Source organism: Amblyomma maculatum, chromosome 1, assembly GCF_055883805.1.
Source record: "Amblyomma maculatum isolate TAMU_Amacu chromosome 1, ASM5588380v1, whole genome shotgun sequence".
Lineage (NCBI taxonomy): Eukaryota > Metazoa > Arthropoda > Arachnida > Ixodida > Ixodidae > Amblyomma > Amblyomma maculatum.
In genome coordinates, this window is record NC_139344.1 from 499,163,898 (window position 1) to 499,186,915 (window position 23,018).

Genomic DNA, 23,018 nt, shown 5'->3' on the forward strand with positions numbered 1-23,018 from the left:
GAAAGAAGCAACCCCATGTTAGCACGCGCTTCTACGAGAACAATATTCTAGTGGACTGCATTATCCGAAACCAGAGCTTGTTGTACTTCCCAAGGTACTTCCCACTTGCCTTCCAGGGTACTGGAGAGCCTTGTAGATGGAGAGGGGGGGGGGGTTGCCGCAGCACCCTTGGGCGGAAGCAAATAGCAACAGTCTTTTCCGGCAATGTCGCACAGGCTGATGTCACACAGATACTTGTCGACATTGTTTAGTGGAGCTTAGAAATTGCCTTGAAGCTCAGGTGCATAGAGTGTAGGAGTGATTTAGGTAGTTGCACTAGAGCCAAGTTGAAAAGAAAAGGGCTCAACAGACTGCCCTGTAGGACACCTTTAGTGACCGGCCGTGGCGTGCTCAGGATGTTAACCTGAAAACTGTAGTCGCTTAGAAAGGCTTTGGCATGGCGGAAAAGGCTTCCTGTCACTCCCAGCCAAAGCAGGGATGCTAGAATGACTTCATGATGAAGTAAATCAAATACACTGCGAATATCTAAAAGAAGAAAGTGTTGATTTGCTTTGGGATCTGTGAGATGCAGCCAGCTGGGCAGCATTGTTTACAGAAGCCTGATTGTTGAGGCGCAAGGGCGTTGCGGACTGTCGCAATCCGCTGCAATCTGCTTTTAGTATTTTGCCAGCCGACGATGTCAGCGACACTGGGTGAAATGAAGTTACAGCTCCAGGTGGCTTGTCTTTCTTTAGAATGAGAACAACTATAGCATTCCTCCATTCCGCGGGAAGTCGCCTACTGCTCCACGCTGTGTTAAAGGCGGCGAGTAGGGCTGGGCATTGTTTCGACGCTAAGTTTGAGAGCATCTTGTATGTTATGCCATCTGCAACCGGTGTGCTGCGGCTGTAGCGGCGAGTTTCAAGAACGAACTCTAGCTCGTGTTCGGTCAGGACCATACTGCATTTTCCGAGAGTGTATTAATTGGAAGAAAAATAGTGTAACTCTATGGAAGCTGTTTTACTGCCCGCGATTTCGAAAAGTAGTAACCTGGATAGCCTCTTACCTCACAGGTCGTATGCAGTATGTGGAAGTAAACAGCGCTCAATCAGAACGAATACGTGTTTCTTCCGGGGTCCCACAAGGATCCGTCTTGGGACCGATCCTATTCTTGATATATATTAATGATATTCATGCTTGCGCCGAACCTGGGGTGACAATAAGGCTCTTCGCTGACGACTGCGTTCTCTACACTGCGGTACGTACACGGGATGACCAATTAAATTTAAATTCTTCTGTAAATAGTATTGCCAAATGGTGTAAATCATGGGGAATGGAAATTAATATCGACAAAACTTCTTTCATCACAATTACACGTAAAAAAGCGCCTCTTGTATATTCTTACAGTTTATCAGGATGTAACATAACGAGGGTTGATACGGTGAAATATTTAGGCGTCACATTTACCCATAAACTAAGCTGGGACACTCATATAAATAACACGTGTGCAAAAGCATTCAAACAACTTGGATTTCTTCGTAGAAAACTGTCAGCAGCTCCTTCTCATGTAAAGCTAACAGCCTATAATACCCTCATAAGGCCCATTCTTGAGTACGGTAGCATTATTTGGAGCCTTCATCAATCATACCTCAGCCAAAAATTAGAAAAAATTCAAAATAAGACCCTTCGTTTTATTTTCTCCAGCTACTCACGCCACGATAGTGTATCATCCATGCGAACTAAAGCGGGTATTCCTACCCTTTCTTGTTGGCCACGAGTAGCTTCCATGAAATTGCTATACCTTCTTTATAACGGTGCAATCAAAAAGGCATCATATCATCGTTCGAAGAGGCTAAATCATGGGAAGTGCATCAGACCCATCCCAGCTCGATGCGACGCATACAAATTTTCATTTTTTCCTTCAGCTATTGAAGAATGGAATAGGCTGCCACATGAATTTATGGGAGATATCTGCCTTGATATTTTTCTTAAAAACGTTAAAAATATTTTGAGAAGCAAATGGTGTAAACAAAAAAAAAATTGTTCCTAAAATGTGTTTCGTTATTCACTGCGAGTGTTCAGTCTAGGATTTTATCTTATTAGTACCTATTGTCTAACGTGTTCTATTATTGTATCGCTTCACGGTTCTTTACAGTGCTTCATATGCGAAAAATTGAATGCCCGTTAGAGTGTTGCAGTGTGTATGTTTTCCATTTTTTGTGTTTCTGATGTTTTTCATTTTGTATAACGGTCCCATCAACTCACCCACTCCTGTAAGAGCCTACCAAGGCTTACAGTATGCTTAAATAAATAAATAATAAAGGAAATCGTATGAACCGAGAACATATTGTAGCGCCCAAAGAAGAAGAAGCGCGATCACTTCAAAAAAGACTACGCTGCTGCCGGGACTCACGCATAGCACGTCAGGTAGTCTATCGCTATTATGATGTATTCATTGCTGGACTGGAACATGGGAAATGGGCCAAGAATATCCATTCCGATTTGTGGAACGGGGCACTCGGCGGTTCCACTGGCTGAAAAAGGCCCGCCGAACGTGTGGGTAGAGTCTTCTGCTGTTGACACTCGCAACAAGTTCTTGTGTACTGACGCACATGCTTAACGAGTTTGGGCCAGTAATACTTTTCCTGAATCCGTGAAAGTGTTCGGCTGTAACCAAGGTGACCAGCTATAGGATCATCATGGCAAGCTTCCGTGATCTCGCTACACAGATCTTCCGGCACAACAAGAAACCACGATGTCTGGCTGCTGTCGAAGTTCTTTTTGTATAGGACGCCGTTCCGAATTCTAAACGTGGGCAGGTCATGCAGGAAAACATGAGGCACCACATCGTCGTCTCCTTCAAGGTGCGCCATTAGCTGGCCAAGCTGTGGATCAAGTCTTTGTCGAACCGCCATATCTGCCATGTTTAAGAATGCAATAAAATTGTCAGCGTCATCATCGTCTCCTGGCGCCAGCTCCAGGGCGGCTTGAGACAAGCAGTCAGTGTCATGATGCTTTCGGCCGGACAAAAGTGATGTCACACTCCTGCAGTCGAAGGCTCCATCGAGCAAGCTTCACATTAGCCAACCAACATAGTGAGTGGTGGTTGGTGACCATACGAAAATGGCGGAACTTTGTTGTGGCCCAGACTCCTTTTCTGTTGTGGAGTAATTACTCTGCCCTGGAAAGGGCTACGCAATACGCTAGCATATGCAATACCTCTCTCACAGCCGTCCCGTGAATGCATAAGTACTGCTCTCTTTGTTGCTGCCGTCGGTGTGGAACTCAGTGTCGGCAGCTTCATCAAAGTGGTGTTTGAAGGGCTTGTTTTAGCAGCCTGAACGCTGACTTTTGCTCCTCATTCCATGCAAAGGCAACACTATCTTTTGTAAGGTGGATCAGGGGCACGGCAAAGTTGTGGACAAAGTAGGCGCACAAACCAAGAAACCTTCTCAGACTTTTTGTCCGACGGCTGTGGAAACGACACTATGGCTGCAGTTTTTTCAGGATCTGGTTCCACGCCCGCGTGGCTGACAATATGCCCAAGAAACTTTAACTTGCTGTACGCGAACCGGCATTTTGAGGGCTTCAGTGTGAGGCCTGCCTTCCATATAGCATGGAGAACCGCTTTGAGGCGCACAAGGTGGTCAGCAAAGGTGCTCGAAAAAATAATATCATCTAAATACAGGTCTGCCACTTCAATCCGGTGAGAACAGTGTCCATGACTCGTTGGAACATTGCAGGGGCAGTACATAAACCAAACGGCATCACTCATAGAGGCCATCTGGTCCCGCTCATCTACTTCAATCTGCCAGTATCCGCCCTTCAAATCGATCGACGAAATATAGCAGGCGTGACATAGTCGATCGAGGATGTCGTCGATTCGTGGCAATGGGTATACATCCTTCTTTGTCACTTTATTGAGTCGTCGGTAATCTACGGAGAATCGCAGCTACCCGTCTTTCTTTTTAACCAGCACCACAGGTGCAGCCCACTGATTTTTGGAAGGCTGGATGACGTCATTGTTTAGAATTTCACGCACGTGCTCCTGTATCGTCTCTCGGTCTTTCAAGGAAACCCGGTATGGAAGTTGGCGAATCGGATGTGTTGCGCCATCGACAATAATTCTGGGTTTTGCGACACGTCTGGCGAACCCTGTATATCGTGGCAAAACAATCGTTGTATTGATGTAAAAGTTCGAGAAGATTGCACTTCTGGGACAAGCCTAGTCTTTTATCTAGGTTCAGTTGCAATTCCCATATTTCTTGTGGTGCGGATGACAAGCCTTGCTCAGAAGACGCAACAGCCTTGTGAACGTCACTACAGTTGTGCCCCATTAATATGACCCCCGTCAATATAGACGACCCGAATTATGGACAGTTTTTTTTGGGACGAAACCTTTTCAATGTATTTATGCCTCATTAATACGGAAACTCGCTGTCCGGACAATGGACAGGGGAAGAATGCATGTGCCCCACTTGGGCCCATGTATTTTTGTCTCGTTAATGTGGACAGTGCTTGAAAAAAAGCATAGTAGTCTGAATGCAAGTTAAAGAAGGGCGTGCCGCCCGCGAACCTACGCGACAGCCGATACTTTGGGATGCCTGAACGAGTCCTGTGGCGTGTCGCCATTCTAAGGGAGGAGGAAGGGGGGGGAGGGGGCGCAAGAGCAGAGAGGAATGTACAGAGCAAACCAAGGATCAGCGTAAGAAAGACCCCGAAAGGGGGGAACCAGGAGATTTCTGGGTGCAGCGGAAGTGCCGCCGCAGTCTGGAAAACAGCAACATGTGGTTGCAATAAATTCTGCTGAACGTGAACAGAGGTCGGTAAAAGCGTAAGCAAGAAATGACAGGAAGAAAGACAAGTGCCTACAGTGGCGGTGGGAACTTAAGTTTTCTTTCCCAAAGCGCAATGTGTGTTCCATGAAGCCGTTAACGTTAATCGCATAATGAACCCACTCTCCACTTTTGCACCCGAGAATTTGAAAAAAAAAAAAAAATGTGTTAAGGCCAGCTCGCTCACATGCAAGCGATTGAGCGATCTCAGCGACGAGCGGCAGCGACACAGCGAAAAATTTCCAACTTGTTGGAACTGCGTCCCGCTGGCCGCTCGAGCCACCGCGGCAGCTCAAAACAAGGTTTCTGTGTCGCTGCAGCAGAAAATCGCAAGCGTTTTCGCTTGCATGTCGATGGCGCCCGTCACTCCATTTCGGTCGTCGCATCCACAGCTCATTTCTTGGCAGCGTGCCAAGAAGTTGCGCAGCGATAACGTCGGGGCGCGTTTATCTTTTGATAGCTCCTCCGGTGGCGGGGAGCGAACTTGGCAGAGTTCCCGTGATGGCTTGATTGCACAAGCCTGGTTCGATTTATCACGCCGCGCTTGGGGCGGGCGTCATGATCGCAGCAGCTGACGGCGTGCTTCCGTTGATTCATACATGCAAAGATAAACGGCTCCCGCCAAAAAAAAAGAAAAAACCTGCCGCTTCTTAACGTCCGCAGCCGCCATATCTTACGCTACGTCGCGCGTACAGCACAACGATAAGAAAGAATGACTCCCGCAAAAAAAAAACGCAGAGAGCGGCCGCTTCTTAACGTCCGCAGGCGCCATAGCCACGTCAGCCGCCGCTCGCAGAGGGTTCGCAACACACGCTGGAGAAAGCATCCCACGTCTGTCTGAAAACGGGCTGAGCTGGCTTGGCGCATGAGTAGCGCGTGCTGAAGGAGAGAGCTCGGCAAAAGAATGGGTACACCCACGCACATGGCTTTCAAACGTCATGTGTTGGCGCGCAGGAAACGATAACTGCAGATGCGCGCCTTTGGGGAATGGGCGCGGCGCTGTCCAGAACTGTCCCCTCTCATTCCTTCCGCGCGTGGCTTGAAAACGTCACGCGGAAAACGGCCAAGGGTGATGCGATCGTCTTTAGGGAAGGCACACTTTCCAGTGCGTGGTGCGGAGTTCGATATATCGAACGACCGGCGAAATTGAGTTCGATATATGACGCGGCTTTCCTATACTTTTACATGGGATTTTCAAGGGGATATTCCGTGAGTTCGATATAACCAAAATTCGATATATCCGGGTTCGATATAACCGAGTTCGACTGTATATACTGCGTCTTTCCTTTCCGCATTGCCAATTCTACATCTTCATAGAAGTTTTCAACTGCCAAGTCCTCAAGACTACATGTAGGTGCGTAGGGCCTGTACAACGTTCAGTTTATACCGCTTATTAGGCTTAATTAAAAGGCCTGCCACCCTCTCATTAATGCTATAAAGCTCATCTATATTACCAGCTATATGCTCATTGACAAGGAGACCTACTCCTAGTTGTCGCCTCTCTGGTAAACCTCGATAACACAGTACATGCCCATCCTTCAGTGCAGTATATGCCTCATTCGGCCTCCTAGCCTCACTAAGCCCTATGATATCCCATTTCATACCCTCTAGTTCCTTTAACAGCACTGCTAAACTAGCTTCACTAGCTAGGGTTCTAGCATTAAACGTTGCCAGGGTCAGTTTCCAATGGCGGCCTGTCCAGCAGAGCCAGGCTTTCTTAGCACCCCCTGCTGCGTCACAGGTCTGACCGCTGCCATGGTCAGTTGTTCCAAAGCCGCTGGTGACTGAGGGCCGGGGTTTTATGGAGCTTATCATAGGAGGTTGCGACCAATTACTGCACCAGGGTGGCCAACTCCTGTTCTGGTGAGGGAGTGCGTTGCCGAAGGTGTTCACCGGCATCAGATCGCGCCCCAAACCTGTTTATGCAATTCCATCAACACGCGGATTTGTTCTGTTTTTTTGTTTTGTTTTTTTGTTTTTTGTTTTTTTTAATCCGGTGGAGAATGGCGCGGCACCGGGATTGGAGCCCCGGTCCTCTTGCATGCGAGGCGGATGTTCTACCGCTACGCCACCGCTGCAACTTAAGGGTTAACATCAAACAAATGTACTGATTCGTGTTGTGGGGCTTTAGAGCATGGCGGACATGTGCAATGTCTTGGCGTATACACACCAGCACTTTGCTTGTTTCTTCTGCTTCTCGAGACCATAGCACAACATATCCAGAAAGGCAGAGAGCAGTCAGCATGTTGGGCTCACAGATCACAATCACAGGAAAGTGGCACTTCTGTACCCGCTGTCGGAAGTCACTCAGCCGACCACGCAGGCCTCGGACATTCCATTGCATCACTACACTGTGGCACAAGTGCATCGTCCCAGAGGTGGTGTTATGTTTGTTGTGCCATTGTGAATTATTGTAATGCCGCGAAGAGCGGGTCAAATGCGTCCAAAAACTGAACAGCAAACTTTGCTGTTTGCATGTTGGTGCTAGAGAGCAGCATCCGCATTGAACAAACAAGCTGTTTCAGCATTTCTTTCGCCTGCTGACTGCCGGGATTGTCAGAAATTTCAGCATGTGTGGCAACTAAGCTAGGATGAGGCCTGGCAATGGCCCTTGATGGTAGAGCAGGCCACTCAACATCAGAGGCCGCAGGTAACACAACAGCTTCTGTCTGACCCTTGGCCTGTGACATTGCCTGTGACATTACAGCCAGAGTATTCTTAATGGGATTAGGCTCAATCTGTTGTCGCACCTGAGCTGACGTTAACCGTAAAGTTGACTTATCCAGGCTAGGCTTGCCTTCCGATTCCTTGCGTCGGCGTCGGGAATGGTGCTTGCGACGACGAATAGACGCAGCCGCTTCTTGATGAGTCAAATTATCTCACACCATCTTCATTAGTTAACGCCTTTCGTTCCGAATTTTAGGACAGTCCTTAGCTGTCGCTTCATGGGCATCCGAGAAGTTCGCACACTTGACAGTCTCCGTCTGACATGTGTCATGAGGGTACGTACCGCCACATCGACGGCAGGATATCTCGTTTTGACAAACGGCACTCACATGTCCAGTCTTGTTGCATTTGTGGCCCTGAACAGGTCTTGGAACATAGTACATCCGAACTGGATGTCTCACATAGCCCACTTTACCATGGGATAGGAGGGATTCAGTTTCAGACTAATTTAGCACACTTTGAGCGGCCGAAACGATGAGCATCCACAATGCGCGCCGTAGATTTATCAGTGTGCAGAGATCGCTTTAACTTATCTCAGGGTCAATGCAGTAGTCTTTTTCCCATGTGCAAGAAAGGAATGGACCGGCATGTTGCTAAGCGCACCAATTCCTTTCAGCTTGTCCACTGTAGCCTGGGATTTGACATTCACGGTGAGGACATCCTTCCAGGGATTAATTCTGACTATGTCAACTTCACCGGGAACCAGTTGGTTGAAAGAAACAATCCCTTGAGAGCATTCCAATGCAGCCTGCAATGCATGCACGGCTCTCACGACGGCGCACGTTGGCAGCACTGACTGTGCACGTTGGCAGCGCGGGCTGACGGATTAAAACATGGCCGCCACGCACAGTTTGTGTTTCTTTCACTAGATGACGCTAACTTTTGTAAAGCCTCTCTTCTGCACGTGCAGAGAGGCCAAATGAAGCATACTGGACAGGCTTTGTTGGCAAAGTAGGGAACACAGCATCACAAGTATGAACAAAGCCCCAAGAAAGTGCAGGCCTTCTTGACAGTCACAGCCACACTTTTCTGAGGATCGACAAAATGGCCGAGCAACAACACTGGATGCTCTTCAATGTGGCCATCATTTTAAAGCTAGGCTGGCTTTATGCTAGTTGGTCATGTTTGTCAAATGTGCCCAATACAGTGTCCACAAGTCTCAAAAGCTGCAGGTTCTAAGTGGATCTTCAAAAGATGCATAAAGGAATGATTGTATAGCTCCTCTATCACTGTCACCTTTCTATGGTTTTTGTCCGAGTGCCTCTGTTGCTAAGAAGGTACTGATTTCAAGGGCCGCAGTCGTGGCCGAGTGGTTTGGGCGCCCGTCTCGACTGCGGGAGGTGGCCAGTTCGAAACCCACCGCCGGACACCCACCGGTAAAATGGGTACAAGCATCCCCCGGCCCGGCGCCCGGCTCTCTCAGGGGTGTGCGTTTGGAAGAGGCTCTGCTAACCCTGCTTGGCTCCTTAGAGGGCTTAAAGTTTCGAACAACTAATGACCTGCAAAGGTCGGGTTCTCACAGGTGAAGTAGGGAACTGGGTGGGGGCAGCTGTCACAAGGGTTGCACTTCTCAGTCAATTTGTTTACAGTGATCAAGAAACGTCGCACAGCAGAAAGCAACAAGACTGCCCGTGCTGCTCTTTTTGACTGGATACAGCCAGAGGTCCACCCCCTGTACTGGTGTGCAGCTGTTAGCGTGGCAGTTGCTCGTAGCCATATGAAAAAAGTAAGTAAAAGTTGTTGTGGCTATGTGTTGAAAAACTTGGGGGAACACTGCTGTGATCTGTATTTCTTTTATTTGAGCTGCTGAATTAGTACAGTCAGTATATATCTATCTTTGTAGGTTTTACAATGCAAACTGTGTCATTGATCTTCTTCAGATACTTTATAAATTTTACCTGGGTTCCTAAACCTTATGGAATACTTTTGACTGCGCTCCAAACTTTTGAGTATGCGGGAATGCACATATAGAGACAAATTATGAAATGTCCGCATTGTACAGACACACTCTGTGCTAAAGCTCGTGTTTATAACCACTGGTCACATTCTTACGAGTGCTTGAAAGCAAGGTGTTGAACCAGATTTTTTTCGGGTTCGAGTTCACATCTTTCGGGTACATGTTCGGTTTCGGCTCTGGAGACACATTCCGTTCCTGTTCGAACCAGTTTCCTCTCGAACTCATTTCCTTTCAAACCTATTTATTCACATTTTAGGTCAAAACTTCAATTTCCTTCTAAGTACTCTCCACTTGCACTAATACACTTGTCTAATCTTTCATTCCAGTTTTCAAGAAATTGATTAAAGTCACTTTTTGTGATGGTTGACAGCGCCTGTGTTTTTTTTCTTTGCCTCCGCAACATCAGCAAAACATTTTCCTTTCATGTATATTTTTCATTCTGGAAAACAAAACACGTCAGACGTCGCAAGGTCCGGTGAGCATGGGGGTGAGGAACAGGAGGCATACCATTTTTGATCAAATATTGATGATTGCACAAATTTTTTCAACATTTTTATGTGTTCAGACCATGGAAGGACGACCAGAACGAGGTTGGTCATCAATTGACATTTCACCAATTTTGAAACAGGAGAACTACTCAAACACTTGAGTTTTCCTCATAGCATCATCCCTGTAAGCCATTTTTAAATTTTAAAGAGTTTCTGTTCCATTTTTTCCAAACAGAAAGTACAATTTCACCGCCACATGCTGTTCATGAAAATCAGCCATTGCAAAAACGACACTATCTGAAAACAGTTGTCACAATAAACTCTGCTCAAGCTAGTGCGTCTGACCTTCAGCGACGCCACTCGGCTGACTGACTCTGAAATATTCACTCTATGCGCTCCTTGTGGCAAAACATGGTACTATGAAAGAGCTGCCCACCAAAAATTTAGTTCGGTTTCTTTTGGGAATACCCTCGTATTTTAGAGTGAAACCTCCGCCAAGTGCATGTAGAACAGTATTTCGTCAATGCTTCCACTAAATGACTTTGAAATCAGATCAAGTTCGAGCCAAGCACATTCCCCAAGGCTGAAGAAGTATATACCCTATGTGTGATATATCGCACAGCACGCGGACACCTTTGCATTTCGCGTTTGTACCAAGGTGAAACGCAAAGGCACCCGTATGTTGTGGCCCGAAAAGCTCCAACAAAAGTCCCTTCTGCCACGTAATGAGTTTGGAGTCATTATCGTATTTGCCGGAGGACCGCAATAATTATTATCTCGCTCCAGTGGCCGCGACACGATATGCGACCATCGTCTCGTGCGTCATGGCTGCTTGAATAGGCGCGCTATATACCTTCTTCTAGAGCAACCTTAAGGCAGGACTGTTATGTTCAGCCACATAATTTACAATCAGCATGTCATGACATCATGGCTGCTCGCATATATTTTATCATAGGCTCAGTAGGTTCTGCCAACTTTTTTATTTGTCAGCATAGAAATACCGAAAGAAGAGGTCATTGTTTAGGGTTGTTGAAGTTATCTAGGTTCGATCACAAGAGAGGACACACTTACACAAAATGCTGTCTCGACGCCGACTTGTGTAGATGTCACAGCAAGAGGTATTGTAGCTAATGAATACAGTTCTGGACGCCGCAATTACTTCTCCTACGCACTATGCATGCGCTGACAGGCCGGCTTAGCCCGTCGCAGACAGAATGTCAGACGCTTTCTGCTTTTTTAGAGTGTGTTGTGAACCTTCAGCACGCGGCGGCTGATGTCCGATGTGCATCTCGTGTCGTCCTGCTGAATGTGCCTAAGCTATGGCACCTGCGAACAATAAGAAGCGGCAAATTTTTTTTTTTTTGCGACAGTCGTCCATCCTTGTCATCGTGCTGAATGTGCGGTGTAGCATAAGCTATGACGGTTGCGGACCTAAAGAAGCAGCAAATTTGTTTTTTGTTTTTCTTTTGCAAGAGTCGTCTATCCTTGTCATCGTGATGTGCAATGTAGTGTAAGATGGTAGTGTGGTTGGTAGTGTTGGTAGTGTGCGCCTTTGTTATGTTTTCTTCTCATGTGATTGTGTTTGTTGCGCCAAATTTGTGGGTTCTTTCTTCTCCCTCCCTAGGTTTTGTTCTTCTGAAGCCCACTAGTTATGATGGTGCTACAAGATTGGCAAACTGAGGCTCCTCCTCTACCCTCTGAAGCCATCTTCTTTCTCACATTCAGCCTTGCTTGGTTCATGAGGTTTAAAGCGCCAAAGTGGCTCATGATCTAAGTACATATCCTAAAATACTGCAAATACATTCAGTGCAATAGAATTTCTACTGATAAAGTTCACTTACTTTTGAATATGTCGACTAAAGTGGCCTGGTGTGCTCCATGGTAGTTGAGCCGGCAATGTACAAACAGGTTTCCGCAGTTCGGCTCTGGACAGCAGCTCTTTCACGAATCCAAGGTGTTCCGGCAATTTCCAGGGCCAAATCGGTGTTCAGTGGCACAAGCAGCCCGGCCATAACCAGACCTGCAGCTATAAAGGCACATTGCAAGAATGATACAGCAAACTTAATAGCTTGAAAATGGCATGCACAGTGGGTTCGTAATGTAGCAGCTTTTCTATAGACATGGCTAATAATGTGCGCTTACAATGCATGCAGGAAGAAAGGATCATTTTGACAGAACAGTGCAGCAACCACAATAACACATCTTTCCTTTATGACCATTCCATGTTGAATGCATCAGGGTGCTTGACCCTCTCCAATTTTATTTTTTACAATTTACAGCATTAACTACAGTCAAACGCAATTTCCCAAAAATCCCATCATGTGACAGCCTTTTGAATTTTTCTGACTACTGCGTGACTATATTCATGGAAAACTCAGTGGCTATGCAGTGAAGGCTACACAAGAAAGGGAAAGAGATAGGCTGTTGCCCCCATACTGTTGGGCCAGAGAACACTGCACCATCCTTTCAACCTCCCCTCATCACCTAAACAATCTACTGTCAGTGGCATGGAAACGAAGGCCGGACTCATTCCCTTTCTTGTGTAGCCTTCGCTGTCAGACAGAAGAAAGTTTTCAGGGAGTATAAGTGTCCATAAAAATTATAAAAACCCTTGTAGTCAAAATTTCTGCAAAAAATCTATAACTGTACTTCTATATTATGCATAAAGAACTTGTCAGTAAAAAATTATTCTTCATCCCTTTATTTATTTTTTTTTCAGTTCAACGTAATCTTTAGCCAGAACATTTACTACTCCAGGATGATGTAGATCTGAGCTAATTGCTTCATGTCAAAGTTGACGCTATAGCCTAAGAAAAAAAAACACACAAGGAATAGAGTAACAACTAAAATATAAAAGCAAATGGGAGTGAAGAATGCTGTCATGATGAAATATAAAGAAGAAAATGTATGAACGTGGCCAACCTGGAAGAGATTAAAACCAATGCATGAGGAAACAAATGACAACAAAAAGGGGGGACTGGTAAGTGCTATAATGGAGCACTCAAGGAATTCCAACAATGCTTCTAGGGAGGGGTGAGGGGGGGGGGCTTCTGTCTCAAAACTGCAGGCATTGGGTGCCCACAGAATGTGTCTTGATGCTGCACAAGCCTACCTTTTTGGCTAAAAAGAACGTGCTGTTAACGCGGACAGTGCTGGAAGCGGTAGCAATTAATGACTACGGGGATCTTAATCAGCACTGTCTTGTGGCACTCACCAAAAAGAAGAAGAAATACCTCGGACACATAGCTTCATTCTAAAGAAAAAAGACGGACCTCTGTGTCAAGGATGCGGAGGTGAACTAACAATAATACACATCCTACTTTCATGTACTAAACTAGAGAACTTAAGGAAAAATTTTACACATGTAAACAGATGGGTCTAAAAGAGTTCCATGTTGGAAGTGTTGTGATACAAGGAAAATGGGGGAAAAAATAGTACAGTTACCGGAGTTCTTATCAATTTTCGCAGCCGAATGTCACGCTATTTCTTTAGCAGTAGAAAAAATATTAAAGACCGGTATTGAAAATAGCATCATTTATACCAATTCTTTATACCATGTTTTTTTTTTTTTTTAGTACAAGTTTTTAGCACCCTAGTGCTTGACTAAGCTAGTTCTTATTGGTGTCTCCAGCTACCGCCATTCCACCCCCCCCCCCCTTTTGTTGTGATCGGGGCGCTGGTACTTCAGCCGCGTTTCCTCACGTACTGGTTTTAGCTTTTAATCTCTCCCATGATGGCCTTTTACATCAAACGCATTCATAAGTTTTGTTGTATTGTATTGGGTTTTTTGGTGCATAAGCAATCCAGGCTATCATGCGCCAGGAACAAGGTTTATGTTTATTTTGTAAATAAGGACTGATTTTTTTTTTTTTTTTAAGTTCGTTATCAGAAGGTTTGCATCCTTTAGGAAATGGAGAACATTGTTCACTTCAACCAATGCAACTTCTCCCAACAACAGGCTGGGATGGAGAGGGATCTGTTCTGTGTAAAAATGTGTAAAATTTTTCCTTAAGTTCTCTAGTTTAGTACATGAAAGTAGGATGTGTATTATTGTTAGTTCACCTCCGCATCCTTGACACAGAGGTCCGTCTTTTTTCTTTAGAATGAAGCTATGTGTCAGATGAGCGTGTCCGATGCGAAGACAACATAAAATGTGTCAGATGAGCGTGTCCGATGCGAAGACGACATAAAATGACTTCGATAAAACGTTTTTGGTAACTGCAAGATTTCCATTCTTCAATGATCGGTTTGACAAGGTGTAACTTATTTATTTCGTTGTTCCATGATGTCTGCCATTTTACTCTCAATTTTTTCTTTAAATTTACTCTCAATTTTTTCTTTACAAGTCTTAGAACATCTTTATGTGGTGCGTTGACTGGCTGTATTTTAGTATGACGGGCTGCTGCGGCACATGCACCAGCTCTTTCATTGCCGCTGATTCCAACGTGGCTTGACACCCAACAGAATTTAATTGTATGTCCCCGTGTTTTTGCAGCTATTATATTATGTATGATGTCTCTGATTAGAGGTTCTGTAGCATTTCTATGATTTAATGCTGTGATAACGCTGAGAGAATTGGTATAAATGATGCTATTTTCAATACTGGTCTTTAATATTTTTTCTACTGCTAAAGAAATAGCGTGACATTCGGCTGCGAAAATTGATAAGAACTCCGGTAACTGTACTATTTTTTCCCCCATTTTCCTTGTATCACAACACTTCCAACATGAAACTCTTTTAGACCCATCTGTGTAGAACTCTATGTATTTTTCATTTAGTGCCAAGAACTCCTGTAGTATGTGTTCATGTGGCGTTTATTTCTTATGGAAATGTGTTAGTGTAATGTCGTGTGCAGCAGGGAAATGGTACCAGGTTGGCAGTGGACTGGATTTTTGGGCAATATTTGGAAGAGAATGTCTAATTCTTGGCATATCTGTTCAAAACGAAGACTTATTGGTCTGATTGTCTGAGGTTTGTTTTCAGAGTGTTCTAGATGGGCACTGGGTAACTATGGGGTAACAGACATGTTTCAGCAGAGACCTTATTTTGAGTACATATGCGCATGTAAGCATTGTTCATTTGTTTCAATATAAATGCTGCTATGTGCAGCAGATGTTCTATATACACCAGTTGAGAGCCGTAAACCTAAGTTGTGTACTGGGTTCAGCTGTTTCAGATAAGAAGGTCTCCCTGACCCATACACTATTACATCCATAATCTAACAGAGCGGGTTACAGACCGATAGACATTTAAAAGACAAGCTCTGTCAGAACCCCAGTGTTTTCTTGAGAGTATCTTAAGTATGTTTAATGAGTGTGCTCCTTTCTTCTTGAGAATGTTTATGTGAGGTAGAAAGGTTAGCTTTTTATCAAAAGTAATACCAAGAAATTTGTGCTCGCTTTTGATGGGTAGCACAGTTTCTTTTAGGTGCAAGTAAGGGTCGGTCCTCGTCTGAGTGAGAACCACTGATTTCTGTGGGAAAAACTGGAAACCATTTTTGTCCGCCCATGTAACTAACCTATTTATTGTTAACTGTATCTGCCGATCACACGTTGATATGTTTGATGATGCGCATGCAATTTGGAGATTGTCAACGTAGAGTGAATACATAATAGATTTCGTGATTCTTCTGGACAATTAATTTATTTTAATAACAAATAAAGTAGTGCTTAAAATGCATCCTTGAGGCACACCATTCTCTTGAGTGAAAGTACTCGAGAGGGTTGAGTCCAGGCGTACATTGAACGAGCGGTTTGAAAGGAAATCGTTTAGACAGTTTAACATTTTGCCGCGGATGCCTAAATCTGCTAGGTCACGCAGAATACCAAATCTCCAAGTTGTATCATATGCTTTCTCTATGTCGAAAAAAACGGCAAGGCAATGCTGTTTGTGTATAAATTCTTCTCGGATTGTATCTTCAAGCCTAACGAGATGATCTGTTGTTGAGCAGGCTTTTTTAAACTCACACTGAATAATGTCGAGAAATTTACGTGATTCCAGAATAAAAGTTAGCCTAATGTTTAATATACTCTCAAAAGATTTAGCAAGACAGCTCGTAAGGGCCTGTTGCTAGAAGGGGAGGTAGGCGGCTTTCCGGGTTTAAGGAATGGAACTATAACGGCTCTCTTCCATGCATCGGGTATCTTTCCTAGTGTGAATATTTTGTTAAAAAATTTCGAAAGTGCTTCTACTGCGGAATCAGAAAGGTGCGCCAACATTTCATAGTGCATTTTGTCAGGTCCTGGGGCTGTTTTTTTTTTTCCGCATAGAGTATTGTATTTAATTCATGGGCTGTAAATTTTCTGTTATAAGGTTCGTTTGTGCCACCAATTATTGGGAGTCTATATTTCTCGGCCATACTTTTATATTTTAAGAAAGGCTGTGTATAGTGGGATGAACTAGAGACTGTAGCAAAGTGTTCCCCTAATATATTTGCTTGTTCCATTAGAGTGGTTTGAATACCAGGTGTTAGGAGGGGGATTATAAAAGGTGAAAATTTGCCAATTAGTATCTGAACCTGCTGCCACAATTTTTTTTTTTTTGATGTAGCTGAACTGTTTATGGAGGTTACATATCTTTGCCACGAGTCCTTTTCAGCATTTTGTCGGGTATAGCGTGCTTTCGCTCTTGCTTTTTTAAAATTGACTAAGTTTTCATAGGTTGGGTATCTGCGGCTTTATTTTGTTGTTTTTTCTGCTTTCCTACAAGAATAGCAGACCTTATGGCCTTGATGTACTATTCCCGAGGACTGTGGGATCGCAAATTCTGCGGCGGTAAGTATACAATCTGTAAACTTTTCATTTAATTCGTCAATTGAGAGATTTTTGGAAAATGCTTCATGTAGCCTGGCTTTTTCTCTGCTAGATGTAGCCTCCAGTGCTGTGGTTTTTGATGATGATAGGTTAATTACTATTGGTAAGGATTATCTAAAATATCCCAATTAAAATCGTTAAAAACTGAGGATGAAAAAAAAGATAGATCTAAAACACTCATTTGTCCTGTGCTCGGTAACAGTAGGTCGGTTTGCCGGTATTTAATAAACAGACATTGTTAGATAAAATAAAATCTTCTATAATCTGTCCTCGTGGATCGCTTTTCTCACTTCCCCAAAAGGGGGAATGCGCGTTAAAATCTCCAACTAACACGTATGGCTCCGGTAGTTGATTAAGGAGATCTTCAAGGTCATGAAGAGCTACAGTCTGGTGTGGCTCAATATAAACACAGCATACCGTTATTGTTTTGAAAGTAAGTAAGGTTGAGGGTCGCCGGAGAAGGGGTAGGCAGCGAACGTGATGGTTAGATGGCATCCTCGAGGCACTGCAGATGAAGTTATGTGATGTTAGGAAGATAGTGAGACCGGAAAGCATGGCGTGACATGGTCCATAGGGTCACGAAGAATCGGACACGACTGAACGACTGAACTGAACTGAAGGTGGCTGCCACCGCTTCAAACCTAATGTTAAGTTTATGTTTGTTTGCTGCAATGGTATTTTTGACAATGATGGCAACACCACCTGCTGGCTTGCTCTCAGTCCAGGCGAAAATCTTTATATTTTTTCAGTATATTTGAATGTTTTGCACCGAGACTGGTTTCCTGTAGACACAGTGCTAGAGGCAAGAGTGTTATATCGCTGTAGTTCTCTACAGGACAAGAAAGGCCATCTTTAGAGGAGACTAGCTTTTTCCTTTCTACTTTGCTGTCTGATGTTGACAGCCCCGAATGATCATTTTTCGTTGTGTCCATTGCGTCCTCGGACGTGCTGGACGCACAGACACATTTGTGTTGGGCCTCGCCGTGATTGAAGAAACCTTGGGGCTGGCTGACGTAGAGGTCCGCACTTTGGGGGTGGTGGAGTAGCTCCCTCCACCTTGGGGGCAAACGAGGCTCACCATGTGTGGCCTGGCCAGGGGTGAGAGACTGCTGTGATGCGGCCCCCTGTTGCGTCACAGCAGAGTATGAAGGATTCGGAGAAGAGGTAAGCTTCTGTCGCGCTTCCCTGTAAGTTAAGTTTTCTTGGACTTTCAATGTGAGAATATCCTTTTCTTGTTTCCAGGTAGGGCATGTGCAAGAGTAAGCTGCATGGCTGCCCTCAGAGTCTTCTGCGGGATGCTCGTGTGAAGCACACTTAGCGCAGGTGAGTTGGCCTCAGCAGGTCTGCGAGCCATGGCCATACTTCTGACAACAGCGACGTGGGTTTGGTATGTATGGTTTTAAAGGGTGGCTTTTTGGGCTTGTTGGTGCGTGAACATAGCGAGACTGTAGCGCAAAGCAGACAGGACACACGAGAAGAACGAACAACACGAGCGCTAACTTCCAACAATCTTTATTAATGGGACACGCACGTAACGTCAAGAATGGGAAGAGTAGTACTCTTGTTGATCATATTCTTTCTTGTGAATCGAAAACTTGCAAACCGTACTTGGAACAAACAGTTGTGCTAGCAAGAAATTTTGACATGACCACGCGAATGATAATTGAAGCTGAGAAGATAAATGCTTGCGGAGAGACTTGTGTTAGCACTCCGTCTATTAGTTTATGCGATAAAGAACTCTCTTTTCTCCGGCGGTGATACTGTCAGCACAAGTGATTTCCTATCTTTGGCGTATAAATGTGCTGCATGACTGAAATAAAGATTATTGCAAGTTAGCGCTCGTGTTGTTCATTCTTCTCGTGTGTCCTGTCTGCTTTGCGCTACAGTCTCGCTATGTATGGTTTTAGTTTTATCTTTGTGTAGCCCACCTCTTCGGGCAGTGTGCTCGATGAGAAGGTAAGAACTATGTGCTTGATCGGTGTCTCGCTGTTATCTCGTCTGATTTTGATTCTATAAACCTGAGTGACATTCTGGTCTTTTAGTCCTTCGAGCAGTTCTTCTTCGCTCAAGTACCTTAGGTTATAGTCGGAAATGACTCCACACACTGTGTTCAATGAACAGGTGTTGGGAGATTGTTACTGGGCAGTTTCCAAAGGATGTCACTTTTTTCTCGAACTGATGATTATACAGAACTTCCAAAAGGAGGTCGCCGTTCGGTAGCTTTTTCACTTTGTACCCTTGGTCAATCGCCTCGGTTAGTGTCTTGGTAACCAGAAATGGTGAAATCAGTCTAGCTGATTTTGGATAACGTGTAAACGTGAAAAGTTGGTGGCATTCTTTGGGAAAAACTTAGCTGTTTCATCGGTGCGCCCCCGTTTTCCACTTGAAGGTAGAGAAGAAGCCATAAAAAATATTGTCTGTTCGGCCAGGGTGGCGGCCACCCACCATGGAGCCCAACAAGGGGATGGAACAGGAGCTTGTAAGGTCCTGCTCACGCCAGCCGTACACCCCGACTATAACCAAATATGACGTAACTCAGGGTGGTTAGCCACACAAGGGTAACCCTCACAGCCTGGAAGTAGGAAGAAACGAAGAAGGTAAGAGAAGACAGGACAGTTGTAAGAAAGGGGATAGGAAAGTAAACGATGGAGGGGTGGACAGGAAAGGTGGGTCAATCCGGGAAGCGTGGGCCAAAGTGGTGTGTTGCCTCCGCCGAGGGGCCGTTTCAAACACTCGGCATCGGCTCAAACACCAGGATCCCCTTTTCCCCAAACACGACGATGCCACGCACGGCTAAGCGTGGGTGCTCGGGGTCCGTGGCGTCGCACAAAACACACTAACACCTGCTTTAACAGGTCATAAGTTTTTATTTTGCTTTCACCCCATGGCACTGACTTATACGTGATGACTGAGAGCATTTTTTGTGTTAATGCCCCACATTCCCTCTCACCTTTATATTCTTCTGCGCCCTGGAATAAAGATGAGTTGTTAGTCAACCTTGGGTCCTGTTGCCTTCCATGTGAGTGTGTTTTTCTGTTAGGCTATAATTTCACCTTTGATATGTGCTATTCGGCAAGACAATATTTCCCCTCAGCTTCAATAAATAGCTTACATGAAAAATGCCAAATTTACAAACATTCTGTAGTGTACTGTGTATTCAGATGAAAATTGCATACTAAGGTGCTCGCTGCAAAAATGTGAAAAGCAATTCAGCTGATAGCCTGTTATTTTATGTTTTGCTAAGAAATCTTTGAAATCTTTTCTTTACATAACAGAAAGCAATTTTGAAGCTAAGCTCTGCAGTCATTTTCGTCCCATGCTGTCATTTCGCTGCAAAACTGGCTTGGTGATTCTCAAATGGCTCCCTTTTTATACAATCGAATGTGCAAGCATTGCTACCAACTTAATTGAACTTTGCATTTCTGCAACAAGCCGCACAATTAAATTTTCATCCGAACATACAGTGCACTGTAATTTATTGCAATATGGGAATTTTTTCTTGAATGTTGCTGAGCTCAAATGAAGTGAAATGATTTAGCAAACCAACCAAAAGCTCAAACTGCTCATACATTTCAAATGCAATTTTTAAAAGGCCAGAAATGATGCATCTCAAGCTACAAAAATTAACTAAAAGAACAAAAAAAATTTGTACCGACAATGTCCCGATTCCTGATAAAAAGTGCCGCTTGTATAGACCGTTTTACTGAGAGCATTCGCACGCTTCATGCATAGCAGAGCGGCCTTGCACCTCGGTATATCGTCAATTGAGAGACTGAAATACATTTATTAGCGCCCTTTTCAGTGGTAACGTCATCGGGACAGCAATGAGTGATCGTGGACTGCGCAAAGAATCAAAGAAATCGCAACATGATTGCCGAGAGCGTATGCGGGAAGCATGCATCGACAGTGCGAGTTTGGCTCTGATATGTTTCTGCTTCACCGCTTTCCAGTCTAACCTTATTTAATTAGCTTATGAACGTTTTATGTAAGCCAGATAAACTTAGTACCAATGACGGACTCACGAATATGATGCCCACTTCACTTCCTCCGCCGTAGTAGCCACGCACGCCTGGGCAGGCCGTGCCTCCCGCAAGCCCTCCGCGCCAACGATACGGTGGATCTTTTCCGCCAACGCAAGAGTGTGCTATAATCTGTTCTTAACGTAAACAATAAGCCGACAGCAAAAAAATATATATATATATATATATATATTTCTTGCGGATTTCTGGCCTATACCGTGTTATTGATAATTGCAATACAAGTAAGTTACGCAGCACATTACCGCTGGTGCGGCTCATCATCTGCACGCTGGCTCTACTGCTAAGGCATCACCGAAATTTACATCTTTCTTTTACTGATACTATTAGATCGGCAGTAAGGCAGTTCCATGAGAGACCATTTACTCTAGCGCTGAGCAATTACAAAGCGTCGTCGGATGTGCCTTCGATGCGAAACAATTTAGGCCTAGCGACGACTAGGGAGTAGCGCTCGACGAGAGTGCCGTAGTCCGCCGCACCAGCGGGTGGCGCCGCTTTCATAAACGCTGCCGTATGCGCTGTGAATTTGTGGTTTACTTTCACGGTGCCGCTGAGAGCACAAGTTTTTTTGAAGTTTTGCTGCAAAATACGTCGTGCAAACGATGCTGCTACGACGTATGGGACGGGGGTATACGATGTTGTCTCGCCGCAGGACGAACACCGAGGCTTTATAAAAACGTCGAAGGATGGTACTTTACCCTAATTCTTTTATGTCTTGAACCATAGTTTAACTTGAAAGTATACATTGTTTAAGCAATGCAGCTCGATCGTATATCGACATGGATCGCACTTCATGTTAAATCAATGCGGCGATAACTGGAAAGCATCTTTCACAGTATCTGCATTCCGAATTCGGTAGCTGCCCATACGGTTCATTCGCTGTGTGTTTGTGTGTGCAGTTACCATTGCGATAATAAAATATAATTAAAAATGCATGTATCGTGAAAGATATAACAGATACATCCTCACTGCGGAAGTGGAGCGCAGTCCTTCGCAGCCACCCCGACCGCTGTGCTGTTTCCAACAGCAGCCGCTATGTCAAACTGCTGGTATACGGTTTCCTGACGCGCTCAAACAAAGCACAAATAGCACCAAGGTGTCAGATAGCTTTCACGAGCACCACGAAACAGCACTTTTACACTGCCGCACCGCAGCATCAACACGCACAGCACAGCCCAAGATGGCGTCAAGAGGCACCGGAGCGGACGTTCCGCAGTTTGGTTTATACAGGGCGCCACCATCAAACTAAGATGGCTGCACCCAGGCATCGAAACTAAAAAGGTCTATACAGTTGTTATAAAAAGGTTTGAGCACAAGAAAAAAAAATAAGGTGGTTTGTATATTGCTTACGAAGATCTAGTTTTACGTTAGTCTGAAATTCGAAGGACTCTTACACGAGAAGAAATTTTTTAAGCGAAAAGCTTCACTACAATGGTCGGAGCCGAGCTTCGCTTATGCTAAGGCCGCGTGACGTCACAACCAAGGCCAGCTGCGCAGCCCCTTCGCCAAGTTCTGCCGGCGTTGCCTAGCAACGCTTAAGAAGTGTGCGACTCCTCTTCATAAAAAAAAAAAGATTAATCTCCATCCAGGAATCGAAAATTCTGCTTGTGTACAGTGAGGATGATAGCAGGATTCCGCGAGTGACAGATACTGCGACTGGCACGAAATTTGAAAGTACCAAAGACTAAAATATTTAAGTCACTCAATTCAGGTGATGTCAAGGATGTGACGCCGCCCATCTGCTGTGAGCTATGAGGCCCAAGCGAGAATGAGTGCACTCCAACACTGCCTGGCGGCACTTCTTGCCTACCGCGAGTGACAGATGCTGTGCCTTTCGTTTCCTGTAAACGAATTATAGAATGCCGGTGAACTTAGACACGCTCGACATGCAAGCCAAGGAGAGTTTAGCTGCTGATGAACGGCGCAGAAGACTGGAGAAATTAACTTCTGATTTCGATGTAGTCGCTAAGTACATCCAGGCAAAGTAGAGCTAAGCCATCTCATTTTTGTACTCAATTCACCGAAAAGGAAAGAGGCAACTTTTCATCAATGCATTACAGCAAAAATTATTCATTATTACAGCGCAAAGACGGACGGGACAAGAAGAGGACACAACAGCGCTGACCAACACACATGGGACGGAGTGAAATGAAGGGCGAGATCTAAGAACCTGATAGTGTCAT

The 23,018-nt window shown here is 44.8% G+C and overlaps 1 protein-coding gene and 1 long non-coding RNA gene across 3 annotated transcripts in view; one reads left to right on the plus strand and one right to left on the minus strand.

Annotated features, from left to right (window-relative positions):
• Positions 1 to 23,018, minus strand: part of LOC146210302 (uncharacterized) — a 190,728-nt gene that overhangs the window by 131,902 nt on the left and 35,808 nt on the right. For both annotated transcript variants that reach the window (XM_084609140.1, XM_084609147.1), the window contains exon 3: positions 11,828 to 12,012. The gene's annotated coding sequence lies outside the window, so the exon portion shown is untranslated. The remainder of the gene's footprint in view (positions 1 to 11,827; positions 12,013 to 23,018) is intronic.
• On the plus strand, positions 16,698 to 18,173 carry LOC146210305 (uncharacterized). Its single transcript, XR_014703522.1, has 3 exons — positions 16,698 to 16,759; positions 17,759 to 17,962; positions 18,041 to 18,173. It is a non-coding gene; the product is annotated as an uncharacterized LOC146210305 (long non-coding RNA).